We start from the raw sequence: 16042 nt of genomic DNA, 5'->3' as shown, positions 1-16042 counted from the left end.
AAAGGCAGCCACTTTCTTCACCAAAATATCACAAAAGCAGTTGCTAGGCAGCAGACTAACATTCTTCTCCTCTGAAACCTCTTGATCCCCACAGCTCATCAGATTGCACTCAGCACCATTGTCTTCCATGCTCCTACTAGGACGGCCCATTAAGCAGTGCTTAAAGCATGCCACTGCTTTCCTAACCCAAAGTACCAAAGTCCAACTTCCTCCAAGCAAAAACATGGTCAGGCCTATCACAGCAGTACCCCAGCCCCTGGTCCTAACTTCTGTCTTAGTTAAGGTTTCTTTTGCTGTGAAGAGACACCATGATCACAGCACCTCTTATAAGGAAAACATTTAATTGAGGGAGCTCGCTTACAGTTTCATGTTATTCTTTAAAGTTGATTCAACTCAACACAATCTCCACTGGGGTGGCTGACCATGTCCCCTGACCAAAGCCACCTCTGAACTGGAATTTGGTTGCTGAGCCAGCTTTTTAGTCAACCTCAGGGGGCTCATGGTCCTCCTGTCAGTCTCTTTCTGCCTCCCCTCCTGTGAATCTTGCAGGTAACTCACCCTCTGGACCTTTGGACTGAGACCTGCCAATCTTCAGGACAACTGTGGCACAGGGTGGCAGGCAAAATCTCCAGGGTAATCTTGGAGCCACTGGATGCCTTCATTCATAAGGTACCACTAGAGATGTCTCCAGGTAAACCGCTCTGTCTTGTATCTCGACTTGAGAGACCGTGTAGCCTTCATTACATGAAGGTTGGGCACATTCTTGTTTGCCAGCTTGGGGTGTTGGGGCACAGGGACATCCTTCTTGGCAACTACCACCCCTTCTTTAAAAAGAAGTTCATGGATTGCAATCCAGCTCTTCGCAGGCGTCAGCATCACTGTAGCTGCAGGGTCTGAGGAGGCTGGAAGGGAAGGGGCGTGCGCCACAGCAGCGTCTCTTGTCATATTTTTTAATTGATGTATTTAATGGGTATGGATATTTTGCCTGCATGGATGTCTGTGCATCACGTGTGTCCCTTGTGCCAGAGGAGGCCAGAAGAGGGTGTCAGATTCCCTGACATCTGCTTTCTTCAAGGCTTCTTTGCATTTACTTGGGTCATTTGTGCCCCTTCTTATTCCCCTTAGTGAATCACACCAGGAATCTTTCACGTGCCCTGTGATTTCTCAGGGGTGGGCTCTGCAGTATTGGTTCTGACTTGTACTAGTTGAATCCCACCGACCTCCAGACCTTACAGATCTCTTCGCGGCCCCTTTGTGGAACTGTTGTTGGGCACATCACAACGGAACAGTTATAATTGCACCGTGTGTGTTAGTTAGGTCATCAACAAAAGCTGGAATACTAGATCTCAAAGAGACCCTGGACAAGTGGCTAACTGAGGTGCCTCTTTAATATATCAGAGCTGGCTCTGGCCACCAGGCTTTCCCAGTCCCTGCTCACAAGTACCTGTTACAGAGTCATACTGGCTGGCATACCCTACCCCCTAGCCTCAACCTCTCCAGCCCATTGTCTGGGCTTCCCTTCCCCAGCCTCTGATGCCTGTATAGCCTCAGCCATTTTGAGCGCTCAGTCTCTTGGTCTCTTGGTTCCCCTCTTGACCCCCTCCTTTCTCTACTCTTCTCTTCCTCTCTCATTCCCCACTGCCAGTCCCTACCCACCATGGCTCAGTTTAGTCTGGACCTTTCCACATGCCTCTGGCTGTTTTCTCCCTCATATCCACAATAAATCTTCCTCTCCACCGTGTCTTGGCGCAGTCATATCCTCATTTCTTCATTCGGTCTATAACCATGCTTTGCTTAGTGATGGGAAGAGTTCAGGAAAGTGTGTATTGTGAGTTCAGGAAAGTATGTATTGTGAGTTCAGGAAAGTATGTATTGTGAGGGATTTTGTAGTTCTGTCATCATTCTGCAGTGAACTTGCACAGAGCTGGCTGGGTGTAACCCATTACTCACCATGGCTGCCTGGGATAGCCTGTTGCCTCTCAGCTCTTGGAGTTTGCACAGCGTGCTATTGTACTGAATACTGTAGGCCACTGTACCCAATAGTAAGTATTTGTGTGCATGAACATAGAAGGGGTGGTGGAAATACTCTATGGGAGATAAACTCAGCCTGGAGAAAGGGCCTAGTGAATAAAGGAGCAGGCTACCGAGCCTCACAAAGAGACTGACAATGGAGACTCACATGGTGGGAGGTGGGCCCTGGCTCCCACAAGTCGTCCACTGACCTTCACACACACATGCCCTGTGTCTCGTGCATGCCCACACACTCACAGACACACAAATGAGTAAATTAACTTAAAAATCAAAAAGAAAGACGAAACAGGGGCCCACCCATGGAAGGCACACACTGCTAGATGCCTTCAGGGGTGGGTGGCTCAGAAAAGAGATTCCAAGGCCTGGACCATGTGCAGGGTTTCTGTTCACACTGGCCTTGTCGCATATCCTGATGGCTCTGACTCTGTCAGTTCCATTACAGTCTTAGGGGACCACTGTTGTAAGCGTGGCTCATCATTGTCTCACATGTTCGCAGCACAGGACTGTAATTTTTCTAAAGAAGCTGGGAGAGAAGGAAGGAAAGCGGGCATGTTTACAGTTGTTTACAGAAACTGCTCACAGTTTCCGTTCTAGGTGTCCTGCTTGTATATAGCTCTTTCCCTTTGTCCCTACAGAGGCCAGGTCCACTCTGGGATAATTTATGCACCCAAGTTCAGCTTCACCTACGTTCCTGTGATGCCACTCGTTGCCACCCACCATCCTATGATGCCATATGCAAACACACCGTGTCTCTGTGCTCTGTGCCGAGCTACACAGTGTATGCATTGCCTTACACAGACCCCTCTTAAATCAGCTATGAGGAAATGAACACCTAATGTCTTTTATAATTACACAAGGTAATTACAAAATCACCAGTGTTGATGCTGTGTGTGTCTACATTCCAATCACCTTACCAGATCCCCTGGTTTCCCCCTGAAAGACGTCAGTTAGTCTTCGTTATAAGGGAGGAAATGTTTTCTGCTAGCAACACCGTCTGACCAACTTTTGCCTCTGTGGTGGTGCCTTTATTCACTTTTGGAAGGTGGCCTTTGGATGTAAGGTTCAAGACTGACGTTTCTCTGAGCAGTGTAAGTGCCCTACTGCCTTCTGGCTAGCATTATTCCCCCGGAGAGGTCAGCTGTTAATCTCACTTGGTTTCTGTAGAAGCAACAGCTTGTTTTTCTCTGGCTGAGTTTGAGCTTTTCCACTCACCCTTGGCTTTCAGCGATTTTGCTTTACTGTCTGCAGATCTCAGAATTCACCACACTTCCAGTTTGCTGAGCTTCCTGTATGGGTTTTGTCTTGAATCAACTTTGGGAATTTTCAGTTTTCATTTCTTCAAGTGGTTTTTTTTCTCTTTCTCCTTTTGTTTTCAGGATGTGTTTGCTGGTGTGTCCATTGGCTGCACTCATCTCTCTGTGTGTCCATTGGCTGCACTCATCTCTCTGTGTGTCCATTGGCTGCACTCACATCTCTGTGTGTCCATTGGCTGCACTCACCTCTCTGTGTGTCCATTGGCTGCACTCATCTCTGTGTGTGTCCATTGGCTGTACTCATCTCTCTGTGTGCCCATTGGCTGCACTCATCTCTCTGTGTGTCCATTGGCTGCACTCATCTCTCTGTGTGCCCATTGGCTGCACTCATATCTCTATGGCTGTGTGGACTTCTCCCCTCTTATTTTTCTTTGTATTCTTTGGCTGTGCTGTTTCTGTTGATCTGTTTTCAAGCTGTCACATTCTTTTGGCATGTGGAGAGTACTGTCGAGACCATCTAGCACAATTTTATCTCCATCTCTCAAATTCCAACATTCCCATTTCTTTGAAATTTTTTTTCTCTTTCTTGTGATTGCAACTGTACTCAGGGTCACATCCTGGGCCATACTAAGCCAGATTTAGTCACCTCTCTTTGATAAGCCAATTAAAAGAGCTAAGTTAATAGTGAAAAGAAAAGTAGAGTTATTCAACGTGATCACAGTGAGACCAGACATCCAGTCACCTCATGTCCATCTTTAGGGTCCTGAAGTTGAGTGGAGGTCTGTAGAAAGCTACAGACATGCCTAATCAGGCAGTTCTGGTCGAGTGTTGTCATAACTACTGTCCACCCATCCTTGACTCTTCTGAAAGGTGGTCTGACAAATTGTAAATCTAGTTCCTGGGTAGAAGTACCCCACCCCACCAGCCCCAGCTGGTGCGGGTTTTAGGTTTTCTCTTCTCCCACCTGAGACTCTTGGGAATTTAAGTACTATTGTTTGAATAGCCTGATAGCCAGAGTAAGGGATACAGCATCCCTTTGGAGCATCCTCATCTCTACAAGGCTGGCTTCAGTGTTGTCTTTCTGAAGTGTGTTGTCATCATGCTACTTTGTGAATAACCTTATTGTATTTCCATTTATTTTCAGTCCACAGAAATAACATTGAAACTTTCATATTAAGTTTTTATCTATAAGCTTTCATTAATTAGCTTACTTTCATAAATTTGTCCATCAGTGTGATAGCTAACACTGACTGTCAACTTCATAGGATTAAGAATCAATGAGGAGAGTCTGGAGAGATGGCTCCATGGTTAAGAGCACTGGTTGCTCTTCCAAAGGGCCAGGGTTCAATTCCCAGCAACCACATGGCAGCTCACCACTGTCTGTAACTCCAGCTTTAGTCAGGATATTGTTATGCTTCCCTGTGTCTGAGCACTTCATAAACATTTTCACACATGCTCAGAGCCGCATAGCACATCTCTGTGGTGTCTTGGGTGTGGGTCTCAGGCCCCATTTCCTTGTATTACACTCTTATTTAACAGAATCAGGACCCCTTCCTTCAGAGCCAGCAGTCAATGTCCTCTGTAAAATAGTTCTCTGGGAAAAAGAGCTTGGGAAACAGGTGTGAATTGTGAATTTGAGTTTCCTTAAGAGTGTTCACTTCACCTGACTCTTTGTAAGTCATTTTCATGGGACACTAGGGAAAGTCTTGTTTATTTACTGTCTGTCCAGGATAAACAGTGTCTCCTGCATTTCCCAGCTCAGCCAGCAGCAGCTTTGGCCTGGGCTGGAGCCAAGACTCTGACTCATGTGGAATGGACTCTGCCTGTCTGCCAGTGCAGAGCCGCAGAAGGGGAGTCCTAGGAAGTCCCCATAGACTGCCTTCCGGTTGGTTAGAGAAGGGATCCAGCAGGATCTATGTGTGCAACTGCAAGACATGGAAGTGGACTCTTGTTACTTACCCCTTAGCCTCTGAGTGGAGGGCCTCAAGGACAGCAGGAAGAAAACAGTGCCCGTGCACCAGCACAAACATGTGTGACACATAGGTCTGCTGACTCATGCAGATGCAGACAGTCTGAGAGACAGTTAGGCAGAACAGTTCTGTGGGCTTTAACAAGCCTGGAGATTCCTGCGTCTATGACTTCCATCCTTGACGGAGTGGTTCTGTCTCCTTTAGAAGTGGCCCTGTTTACCCTCTTTGTAGTCAGCTGCTCCTTGTCCCCTAAACCCTATAACCCTAATACACCTCTCCATACACTCGTGTCTTCCCTAATACACCTTCTATTCATACACTCTTGTCCATACACTCTTCTTTTCCCTAATACACCTTCTGTCCGTACACTCTTGTCTTCCCTAATACACCTTCTGTACATACACTCTGTCTTCCCTAATACACCTTCTATCCATCCATATATTCTTGTCTTTTTTTTCTGAGACAGGGTTTCTTTGTGTAGTTTTGGTGCCTGTCCTGGATCTCGCTCTGTAGACCAGACTGACCTCGAACTCACAGAGATCCGCCTGCCTCTGCCTCCCAAGTGCTGGGATTAAAGGCATGCGCCACCACCGCCTGGCTTACTCTTGTCTTTTGAAGGGTGTCATATGAATGGAAGTCTATTTCGTGTAAAACCTTCAAAGTTCAAACTTTTGGTCAGGGACCTCACTGGCTTAGCTTTTGGTAAAGAATTATGGTGGGTGTTGTCAGAGTGATAGGACCAAGAATGGGAGGGAGATCTTCAGTGTCTCAGGCATTAGAGCTGGTGTTATGATCTATCTCCACTCCATTGACCAGAAGTCCCAGGAAACCTACCTTAGTACATTCCAAAGGCATGCCTTCAGTGTTCAGTGGCCTAAGCACCTCTTGCTGGACTCCATCTCTTGAAGGTGGCCCACCATCTCCCGACACTGAAATCCTGGGGACCAAGCTTCTAACATGTGTATCCTGGGGAGACAAACCACACCAAACCCTGACACTCCCCAGCCAGGGTCAGTTGGTCTCTGAGCTGGTGTCCACTGCATGGAACCTGGGCTGATCATCACTCTGAGTCATTGTAACCCAGTCTCAAGAGAGGTCCAAAGGCAGAATCTGAGGAATGTCCCTAGATAGGTGCTCCAGACACCCTGATGCCCAGCAACAGTGCCACTGACACTTGCAGGCAGCTTCCTTGAGCGGCTCTGAGGCAGGCCTGGCATACATGTCAGGTATGATCTGCTGACTTTCAAGCTGGGCCCACTTAGGAATTGTTTCTCTTACAGAAAAGAAAATTGAGAGATGTTAAATCTTCTTTGATAATCTGCATAACCCACACTAAAATGCCTTTCCATAAGTCAAAGCCACGACTTTTAGAAGCAGAGAATTCTAACTAAATTGAGACAGAAAAGAACAAAAACAGACCACAATTGCTTCACTCTCTTTAATGAGTGAACAAGTCGTGAACATGGATGATTTTGTTCTGCGATGAACTGATGTATGGAATTCTCCTCTGGAAACATATTTGAATAGCCAGTTATGAATCTAAACATAAAAGCAACCTGGAGTAGGTTTGACCATTGTTAACTAAACCCAGTTTTACCTTTAGAAGGGGAAGCAGGCATAGTACTACACTGGAATCACTGTTTTTGAAAAGATTATGGTCACTTTGCTATAAACCAGTTTTGCTTAAATTTGAAACATTTGGTTAGGCATTCATGATCTAAACTCTGGTGTATGCAATCCACTAAATCATAACATCTTCAATCACGGAACAGTCCTGTTTTGTAATCGAGACAGTGGTTACTGCTCAATAGCTGTTTAGAACTAGGCTATGAAGCCTGCCCTGTCTTTCTTCCCCGAGGCCAGCAAAGGTCATTTTTGCTGAAGGCTGCACTGTTGGATTTGATTCCTCAAATCCTCCTCAGCATGTTCACAAGGCCCAAGTGCCTGTTGAATGTGGGATGTGCATGAGTGAATCCAATGCCTGACCTGTCTTAAGCCCAAACAGACCCTGATTAGGCCGGTCCTGCACTTGCCCTCTCATGGAGCCGCATGGAGGTAAGTAAACTCTTCTTGCCTTTCTCTTCCTTACTCATTTTTCATTCTGCATTGGCTTCCAGCCCTGCCCACTGCTCTTCTGTTGCTGACATGACCCATGTTCCTGACCAGAAGCTAGATGTCTTGCTCCCATTTCCAGAAAATTCATTAATACTATTTGAATGTCCAAATGGAAAAGAATAAGTATTTCCACTTTTAATCCTCCACAAAATTTGAATGTCCTGTGGAGAGCCCTCGCCTGAGTTCAAAGTCATTTCTTAAAGCCTTGGAAGAGCAACATGGAGCAATGTAACTACTAACGAAAGTGTCTGCTCTGATAGCCAGGTTCTGTCAGGGCCCTCTGGAGCTCTGCACACACTGACCTTTGCTGCCTGCCCTTCAGTGTCTGAAATGCAAATCAAAATGACTCTGAGATACCATCATACACCTGTCAGAATGGCTAAGACCAAAATGCTAATGACAGCCTATACTGAAGAGGATGTGGAATAAGGGGAACACTCCTCCACTGCTGGTGGGAGTGCAAAGTTGTACAACCACTTTGGAAATCAGTGTGGTGGTTTCTCAGAAAATTGGGACTCAATCTACCTCAAGACCCAGCTATAGCAATCTTGGGCATATATCCAAAGAATGCTCAATTATACCACAAGTACACTTGCTCAGCTATGCTCATAGCAGTGTTATTTATAATAACTAGAACCTGGAAACAACCTAGATGCCCCTCAGCTGAAGAATGGATAAAGAAAATGTGGTACATTTACACAATGGAGTATTACTCAGAGGTTAAAAAAAAAACCAAAACAAAACAAAACAAAAAAAAAACAACATCATGAAATTTGCAGGCAAATAGATGAAACTAGAAAATATCATGCTGTCTATGGTGGAACACCTTGCACAGCCTTGGTGCAGGGGGAGAGGCTTGGACTTGTATCAACTGAATATACCAGGCTCTGCTGACTCCCCATGGGAGGCCTTGCCTTGGAGGAGGTGGGAATGGAGGTGGATTGCGGGGAGAGGCTGGGGGCAGGAGGAGGGAGGAGAGGGGTATTTGTAGTTGGTATGTAAAATGAGTAGAAAATTTCTTTTTTTTTAAGAGTTTAAAATGTATGTTTTTTTTTTATTTTATCTTATTTTATTTTACAATACCATTCAGTTCTACATATCAGCCATGGGTTCCCCTATTCTCCCCACTCCCATCCTCTCCCCTTACCCCCAGCCCACCCCCCATTCCCACCTCCTCCAGGGCAAATCCTCCCCCGAGGACTGCGATCAACCTGGTAGACTCAGTCCAGGCAGGTCCAGTCCCCTCCTCTCAGACTGAGCCAAGTGTCCCTGCATAAGCCCCAGGTTTCAAACAGCCAACTCATGCAGTGAGCACAGGACTTGGTCCCACTGCCTAGTTGCCTCCCAAACTGATCAAGTCAATCAACTATCTCACCTATTCAGAGGGCCTGATCCAGCTGGGGGCCCCTCAGCCTTTGGTTCATAGTTCATGTGTTTCCTTTCATTTGGCTATTTTTTTTTTCAATAATTGAGTAAAACCGAAATTTATTATAAGCCACAGTCGTCCTAGGGACCTCCATGCTATATATATAGCCTCCATGGTTCTATGGGTTGTGGTCTGATTGTTCTTTATTTTATATCTAGAATCCACTTATGAGTGAGTACATACCATGACTGTCTTTCTGGCTTTTGGGATACCTCACTCAGGATGATTTTTTCTAGTTTCATCCATTTGCCTGCAAATTTCATGCTTTCATTGTTTTTCTCTGCTGAGAAGTAGTACTCCATTGTGTATATGTACCACATTTTTTTCATCCATTCTTCCATTGACGGGCATCTAGGTTGTTTCCAGGTTCTGGCTATTACAAATAGTGCTGCTATGAACATAGCTGAGCATGTATCTTTATGGTATGAATCAGCATTCCTTGGGTATATGCCCAAGAGTGGGATGGCTGGGTTTTGAGGTAGTTCGATTCCTAATTTTCTGAGAAACCGCCATACTGATTTCCACAGTGGTTGTACAAGTTTACATTTCCACCAACAGTGGAGGAGTGTTCCCTTTGCTCCACATCCTCTCCAACATTGACTGTCATTGGTGTTTTTGATTGTAGCCATTCTGACAGGTGTAAGGTGGTATCTCAGAGTCGTTTTGATTTGCATTTCTCTGATGATTAAAGATGTTGAGCATTTCTTTAAATGTCTTTCAGCCATTTGTGACTCTTGTTTTGTGAATTCTCTGTTTAGCTCTTTAGCCCATTTTTTAATTGGACTGTTCAATATTTTGATGTCTAGTTTCTTGACTTCTTTATATACTGTGGAGATCAATCATCTGTCAGATGTGGGGTTGGTGAAGATCTTTTCCCATTCTGTTGGCTGTCTTTTTGTCTTATTGACTGTGTCTTTTGCCCTGCAAAAGCTTCTCAATTTCAAGAGGTCCCATTTATTAATTGTTGTGCTCAGGGTCTGTGCTGTTGGTGTTTTATTTAGGAAATGGTCTCTGGTGCCAATGCGTTCAAGAGTGCTTCCTACTTTCTTTTCTATTAAGTTTAGTGTAACTGGATTTATGTTCAGGTCTTTGATCCACTTGGACTTGAGTTTTGTGCTTTGTGACAGATATGGATCTATTTGTAATCTTTTACATATTGACATCCAGTTATGCCAGCACCATTTGTTGAAGATACTTTCTTTTTTCCATTGTATAGTTTTGGCTCCTTTGTCAAAAACCAGGTGTTCATATGTGCATGGATTAATGTCAGGGTCTTCAATTCGATTCCATTGGTCCATATGTCGGTTTCTATACCAGTACCAAGCTGTTTTTATTACTATAGCTCTATAATAGAGTTTGAGGTCAGGGATGGTGATGCCTCCAAAGGTTGCTTTATCATATAGGATTCTTTTAGCTATCCTGGGTCTTTTGTTTTTCCATATGAAGTTGAGTATTTTTCTTTCCAAGTCTGTGAAGAATTGTGTTGGGATTTTGATGGGGATTGCATTGAATCTGTAGATTGCTTTTGGTAAGATTGCCATTTTTACTATGTTAATCCTACCTATCCATGAGCATGGGAGACCCTTCCATTTTCTGATATCTTCTTCAATTTCTTTCTTTAGAGATTTAAAGTTCTTATCAACAAGGTCCTTCACTTGTTTAGTTAGTGTTATCCCAAGGTATTTTATATTGTTTGTGGCTATTGTAAAGGGTGATGTTTCTCTGACTTTTTTCTCAGCCCTTTTATCATTTGTGTATAGGAGGGCTACTGATTTATTTGAGTTGATCTTGTATCCTGCCACTTTACTGAAGGAGTTTATCAGCTGTAGGAGAAAATTTCTTAATAATAAAAAAGAAAATATCATCCTGAATGAGGTAACCAAGACCCAGAAAGACAAACATGGTATATGTACTCACTCATATGTGGATCTTAGATGTAAAGCAAAGAATTACTAGGCTTACAATCCACAGCCCCAAAGAAGCTAGGTAACAAGGATGACCCTAAGAGAGATTCATGGATTTCCCTAGGTAGAGGAAATAGATGAGAGCTCCTGGGTAAACTGGGAGTGGGTGGTAGTGAAGGAGGGGAGGGGATGGGGGAATGGGAACATGAGGAATCAGGTTGGTCAAGTTGGAGCTGGGACAGAGCGGGAGAGTAATGAATGAAATATCTTGACAGAGTGAGCCATTTGGGGGTTGGGAGAAATCTGGTGCCAGGGAAACTCACAGGAATCCACAAGGATGACCCCATCTAAGACTCCTAGCAATAGTGGAGTTGTCATCAGAGAGGCTTCATTCAGTAACTGATAGAAGCAGATGCAGAGATCCATAGTCAAGCCCTGGGCAGAGATCCAGAGTCCAGCTGAAGAGAGGGAGGAGTGATGGTTGATATTTTCTTTAATTTTGCCAAATACAAATAGACTAGATATTGTAACTGTAATTCTTGCTAGATAACTGTTTTGTTATATGTAATTTTACTATGTTGAAGTTAAAACATTCCTTTTAAATAGAAAGAAAAAGGGAAATGATGGGTGATGTTGCTCTGTATGCTGTGAATGTGTTCTTCTGATTGGTTGATAAATAAAATGCTGATTGGCCAGTAGCCAGGTGGGATAAGCAGAGAGGAGAATTCTGGGAAGACGAAACCTGAGTCAGGAGACACCAGTCCGCTGTCTAGAGAGCAACACGTAACAGCACACAGGTAAAGCCATGGAACACATGGCAACATATAGACTAACAGAAATGGGCTGAGTTTAGTTGTAAGAGCTAGTCATTAGTAGGCCTTAGCTAATGGCTCAGCAGTTATAATTAATATAAGCCTCTGTGAGTTTATTTGGGGGACACGAGTGGGAGAGATTTGTCCCAATAGCCGGCAGGCCGGGACACAGGAAAACTTTAGCTACAGAAAAGGGATTACATGAGGAAGTGAGGTCAAGGTCATGTCAGAACAACCCTCAGAGACAGCTGGCCTGAGCTAGTGGGAGCTGGACCGACAGCTAGGGAGCTTGCATGGGGCCAACCTAGGCCTTCTGCATGTGGGTGACAGTTGTGTAGCTTGGTCCGTTTGTAAGGCCCCAGCGGTGGGATCAGGACCTGTCCCTGGTGCATGAGCTGGCTTTCTGGAACCTATTACTAACTCTGGGTTGGCTCACCCAGCCTTGATGCAGCGGGGAGGAGCTTGGTCCTTCCTCAACTTGATATGCCATGCTTTGTTGCCTCCAGTGGGAGGTCTGCCCTTTTCTGAATGGAAGAGGAGTGGATGGGGGGATAGACAGGAGGTGGGGGATGGAACAGAAGAGAAGCGGGTGGGGAACTGGTTGGTATGCAAAATAAATGAAAAAATTTAATTAAAAAAACTTCAAAAAAAAGAAGTTGCTTCTGGAATTATGAGTGGGTACTGGGAAATGCATGGATTGGACATTCCCTTCCAATGCTTGCTGGCTGCAGAGGGTAAGGCGCTGCAGGACTTTGTGAGAGAATAAAATGCTAAGCCCATCCTTCCAACTGACTGCTGTGGGTGCACCACAATAGGCTCTGAATTTGGGATTCAGCACTATCAAATAGAGAAAAACGGAACCAACAAACTGGTCAAGACACTTGGTTTGAGTAGAGGAGGAAGTCATCAGGTGGCTGGAGACAACTTCGGCATCCCCCCCTCCCTGCACCCTCCCCCACAAAGCCCCACTGTGGCCCCTTTTGCTTTCCTGAAATTGAAGGCGTCTAAGCTGTTTCCCCAGCACCTGCTGTTGAGCTATTCTCTCTGAGCTGAAACACTGACTCCTGGCAGGAGGGAAGCCCCTAAATAAAGCCTCCAAGATGCACGGCGCTCCTGCAATGAGTCACAGGGTTCAGCCATGGTTCCAGAAGCAGGAACAATTGTCCGGGAAGAGGAGGCTCTCTGGGGCGTTGAACTGCCTGCCTGGGACAGGCTTTTCTGTGATGTTGCTGCCTTTGAGACACCCACGCTCTTCTAATAACCCCAAGAAACCCATTGGCTCCCTCAGCGAGAACTGAGCAATTTTTCTTCGGTCTGTTGTCAGTGCCTGGTCTACGGTGAATAGACATTTTCTCATGTCTCACCAGGAAATGGCATGCAGCAGCTTCTCCAAAGACTCAGACCCAGCATGGGGACCCACCCCGATGAGACACATGCATGAGGACCCACCCCTGATGAGGCAGATGGTTGTTTCCCTCCTTCTAACCAACATAAACATCATCTTTGGTCTCAAACTGGATTGAGAGTGAGCAGTAGAATTAGTACATTTACTACTGTAAGAATATAAAATTTAAACTAACAGATTTACAATTAACACTAAATCCAAAGGAAAAACTCGAGTATGATTCACGTCTCACATGACTTTCTCATTTTTTTTTTTTGCCAGCTTAAAGCATATAAGAAACAAAAAGGCAGTTAACTCTCTAAAACTCAATTGAAAAAAAAATTAAATCCTTTTAAGCCTTTTGCTTTTTTCACTAAAATGCAGCTTCCCAGGCCCCAAGTCAGAGCAGTCTGATGTCCTTTTCACCAGCCCATAAGTTGACTACCCTGTCAAACCACCCAAGAGCAGGGGCAGGAGCCCAGCCAGGGCATCCTGCTGTTTAAGCCTGTGTTCGTTTCACATAGAAGGTGAGATCTACATTGGATGTCCAGTTGATAAAAGTTCTGGTTGCCCCATCTCACCAGTGAATGGAGAGACAGAGGCCTCTCTCCAGTGGAGGAGGGGAAGAGCCAACTCACCTTGTGTGACTCACTGCGGCCCGTCCAGCTTCTTCACTCTGTCTCTTGGTCTCTATGAAGCCAGTTTGTAGTCATCTGGGTTCCGGATCCATGGTTTCTCTTTGGTCATAAACCCCAAACCTGCTGGAGTTTATGATACTGAGAACTATGTCTGGACATCCTTGATTCTGGAGGGCCCGGCACTTCCTCTGCCTGATCATCTGCAGCTAGAATCTGCCATCAGGTTCAGACAATGTATGCCAGGCACAGCATGAGAAAGACCAAAATGCCACATTAGCGTGTGTATGAGAAAGTGGTCCAGACTCTGCGTCATGCTGTCTCTTCTCCCTCAGTCTATGCTCACAGCCTTGGCAGTCCTGACAGGCAGAGCCTGGGGTGGCATGACTTCCTTGTGACATGGGGGCATCAGTTGAAAGAAGACTGGAGAACGTTCCAACTCCAAGCTGCGGTGTCCTGGAAAGCCAGCTGGGAAGGGAAAAGGTCTCCCCAGACAATTTAAAACAACTGACTGCTATTTCCTGGACTGGAAAACAGCCAGAAGAATAAACATGTGCCTTCTATTTTCAAGCTGCTCCTTGATCAGGGACATTTGGGACTGTACATTTCTCTGCGGCTATAAAACAGCAACACATAATCCAGAAGCAAAGCGATTGTCAATCAGAGAAAGCCCTAGAAGCCCATGAGGGTAGTTTATAGAAGAAGCATGGCAGGTAGCTGAGCCTGAATCCGGGGCGCATCTGCCCAGGTAGGGAAACTGCTTTCCTTATGCATCCATCAGTTTCTGTTGCACTTCTGATCACCCCAGGCGACCAGTTTACAAAGAGAAGAGAGGTTTGGGCTGGCTGTAGTTCAGGGATAGGAGCACTTGCTAAGCATGCGTGAAGACCTAGGTTCAATCTCCAGCACTGTCAAATCAAGAAACATACAAATAAAAGAGAAGAGGTTATTTGGGCCTAGCTTTGGATGCTTTGGTCTCTCTGATGGGTTTGGTTGAATTGCTCTGGAGTGTGGAGAGAAGTATCGTGGTGGGACTGTCTGGTCGGTACAGTTGGTCACCTCATGCTTGGAAATCAAGGTGAGAGGAAGAGATTGTAGCCCTCATCCTTTTCAAGGAATCTAACTTCTTCCCCAATTTCTTGTAGAGCAAGCTGTGGATGAAACCATTAACATGAGGACTTCTGGGAGACATTACAGGTCCAAATTACTGCACCCTCCATTTTGGAAGGGGTGACCTGCAACCAGCTGGACACCACAGAGGCCTCAGCTATGAGAAGGTAACATAAGCACAATGGTCATGGGCTGTAAGATGGCCTTGGAAAGGAGACATTTATGTTGGCTTGAAACTCAGCCATGCAACCATGGGCTCTTTCTATACAAGCCCACTGAGCAACAAGGATAGTTTGTGACATCACAGAACAGGCTGCCCATCCCCCTGAGTCTCAAATGCCTCTGCACACAGGGTTCATTCTGATGAACATAAACATGCCTCCAAATGTCTCAAGGCATCTGGGAGATGGATCCCCATACACTCCTGTACCTACACCTGTCACTGTAAATCCTTGTTGTTAATACAGATGCAGCTGGCCTGATGAGTCTGGTTGCCTGTCTGCTGTGCAGTCATGGTTCCAGCAGGGAGACACTTGCCTGAAGGGTAAGGTTCTGTCCTGAAGGATGCAAGTTAGGGCTGGAATCAGTCACTGTTGTCCATAGGGCTGGAATCAGTGGGCACTTCCCATGACATGGACATGTCTGTCTGGGACAAGAGGAGGTGGCCTGGTGAGTAGCTCTCATGGCTGTTATGACTCATAATTGAGAGACTGTGCTTTCCTTTCCCATCTTAGGTCCCTTCTGGAATCTTCCAGCAGGAGGCTCTGGGATCTTACCAAGCCAGAAACTGAGACTCTCGGGGACTCTGCAAGCCACTGAGTCAACACAAATAAAATCATTCGTTACTCCATTGATTGGGGGAACTGAATCTTTTATTAAAGAAAAGGTTTTTGTTTTGTTTTGTTTTACTAAATAGTGGGCCCAGGGGCATAATGTGTGGAAGCCAGGGCCCTCTTTTGGGAGGATTCAGTGAACTCTAGGCCCCCACATAAAAGTTAATAGTAAACTAGCATCCAACAATGGCCTTTGAAGACTCTCAGTCTTCAGGAATGAAAGTGTGGATTTCCATTCAGAAAATGCCCTACAAGAGCGAAGGAAACATGGGACAGTCACAGAGCAGGGAACTTAGGAGTGATTTCCAGGATCCAAGGATCTGTAGAAGAGGCATATTTCCTTCCTTCCTCCCTCCCTCCCTCTCTCCCTCCCTCCCTCCCTCCCTCCCTCCCTCCCTCCCTCCCTCCCTCTCTCTCTCCCTGTGAGCGCGCATGCACGCACACATGCATTTGTCTACAAATCTATGGCTCCATCTCTGCCTGCTGAAAACTCAAGCATACATAGACCAAATACAATGGAGTGGCTAGTCTCTGAACCCTGCAAGTGTAGCAACAACAGCTAACATTAC

The 16042-nt window shown here is 45.5% G+C and overlaps 1 long non-coding RNA gene and 1 pseudogene across 1 annotated transcript; one reads left to right on the top strand and one right to left on the bottom strand.

Moving 5' to 3' along the window:
• Positions 1-259: 259 nt before the first annotated feature.
• LOC143267218 (small ribosomal subunit protein eS10 pseudogene) lies at positions 260-1092 on the bottom strand (annotated as a pseudogene).
• Positions 1093-14675: 13583 nt separating this feature from the next.
• On the top strand, positions 14676-15492 carry LOC121829365 (uncharacterized). The gene is made up of 3 exons (XR_006072143.2): positions 14676-14807; positions 15108-15184; positions 15375-15492. It is a non-coding gene; the product is annotated as an uncharacterized LOC121829365 (long non-coding RNA).
• The last annotated feature ends 550 nt before the right edge of the window (positions 15493-16042 follow it).

This window comes from Peromyscus maniculatus, chromosome 1 (genome assembly GCF_049852395.1).
Source record: "Peromyscus maniculatus bairdii isolate BWxNUB_F1_BW_parent chromosome 1, HU_Pman_BW_mat_3.1, whole genome shotgun sequence".
Taxonomy (NCBI): Eukaryota; Metazoa; Chordata; class Mammalia; order Rodentia; family Cricetidae; genus Peromyscus; species Peromyscus maniculatus.
This window is presented reverse-complemented; position numbering and strand designations above follow the sequence as displayed.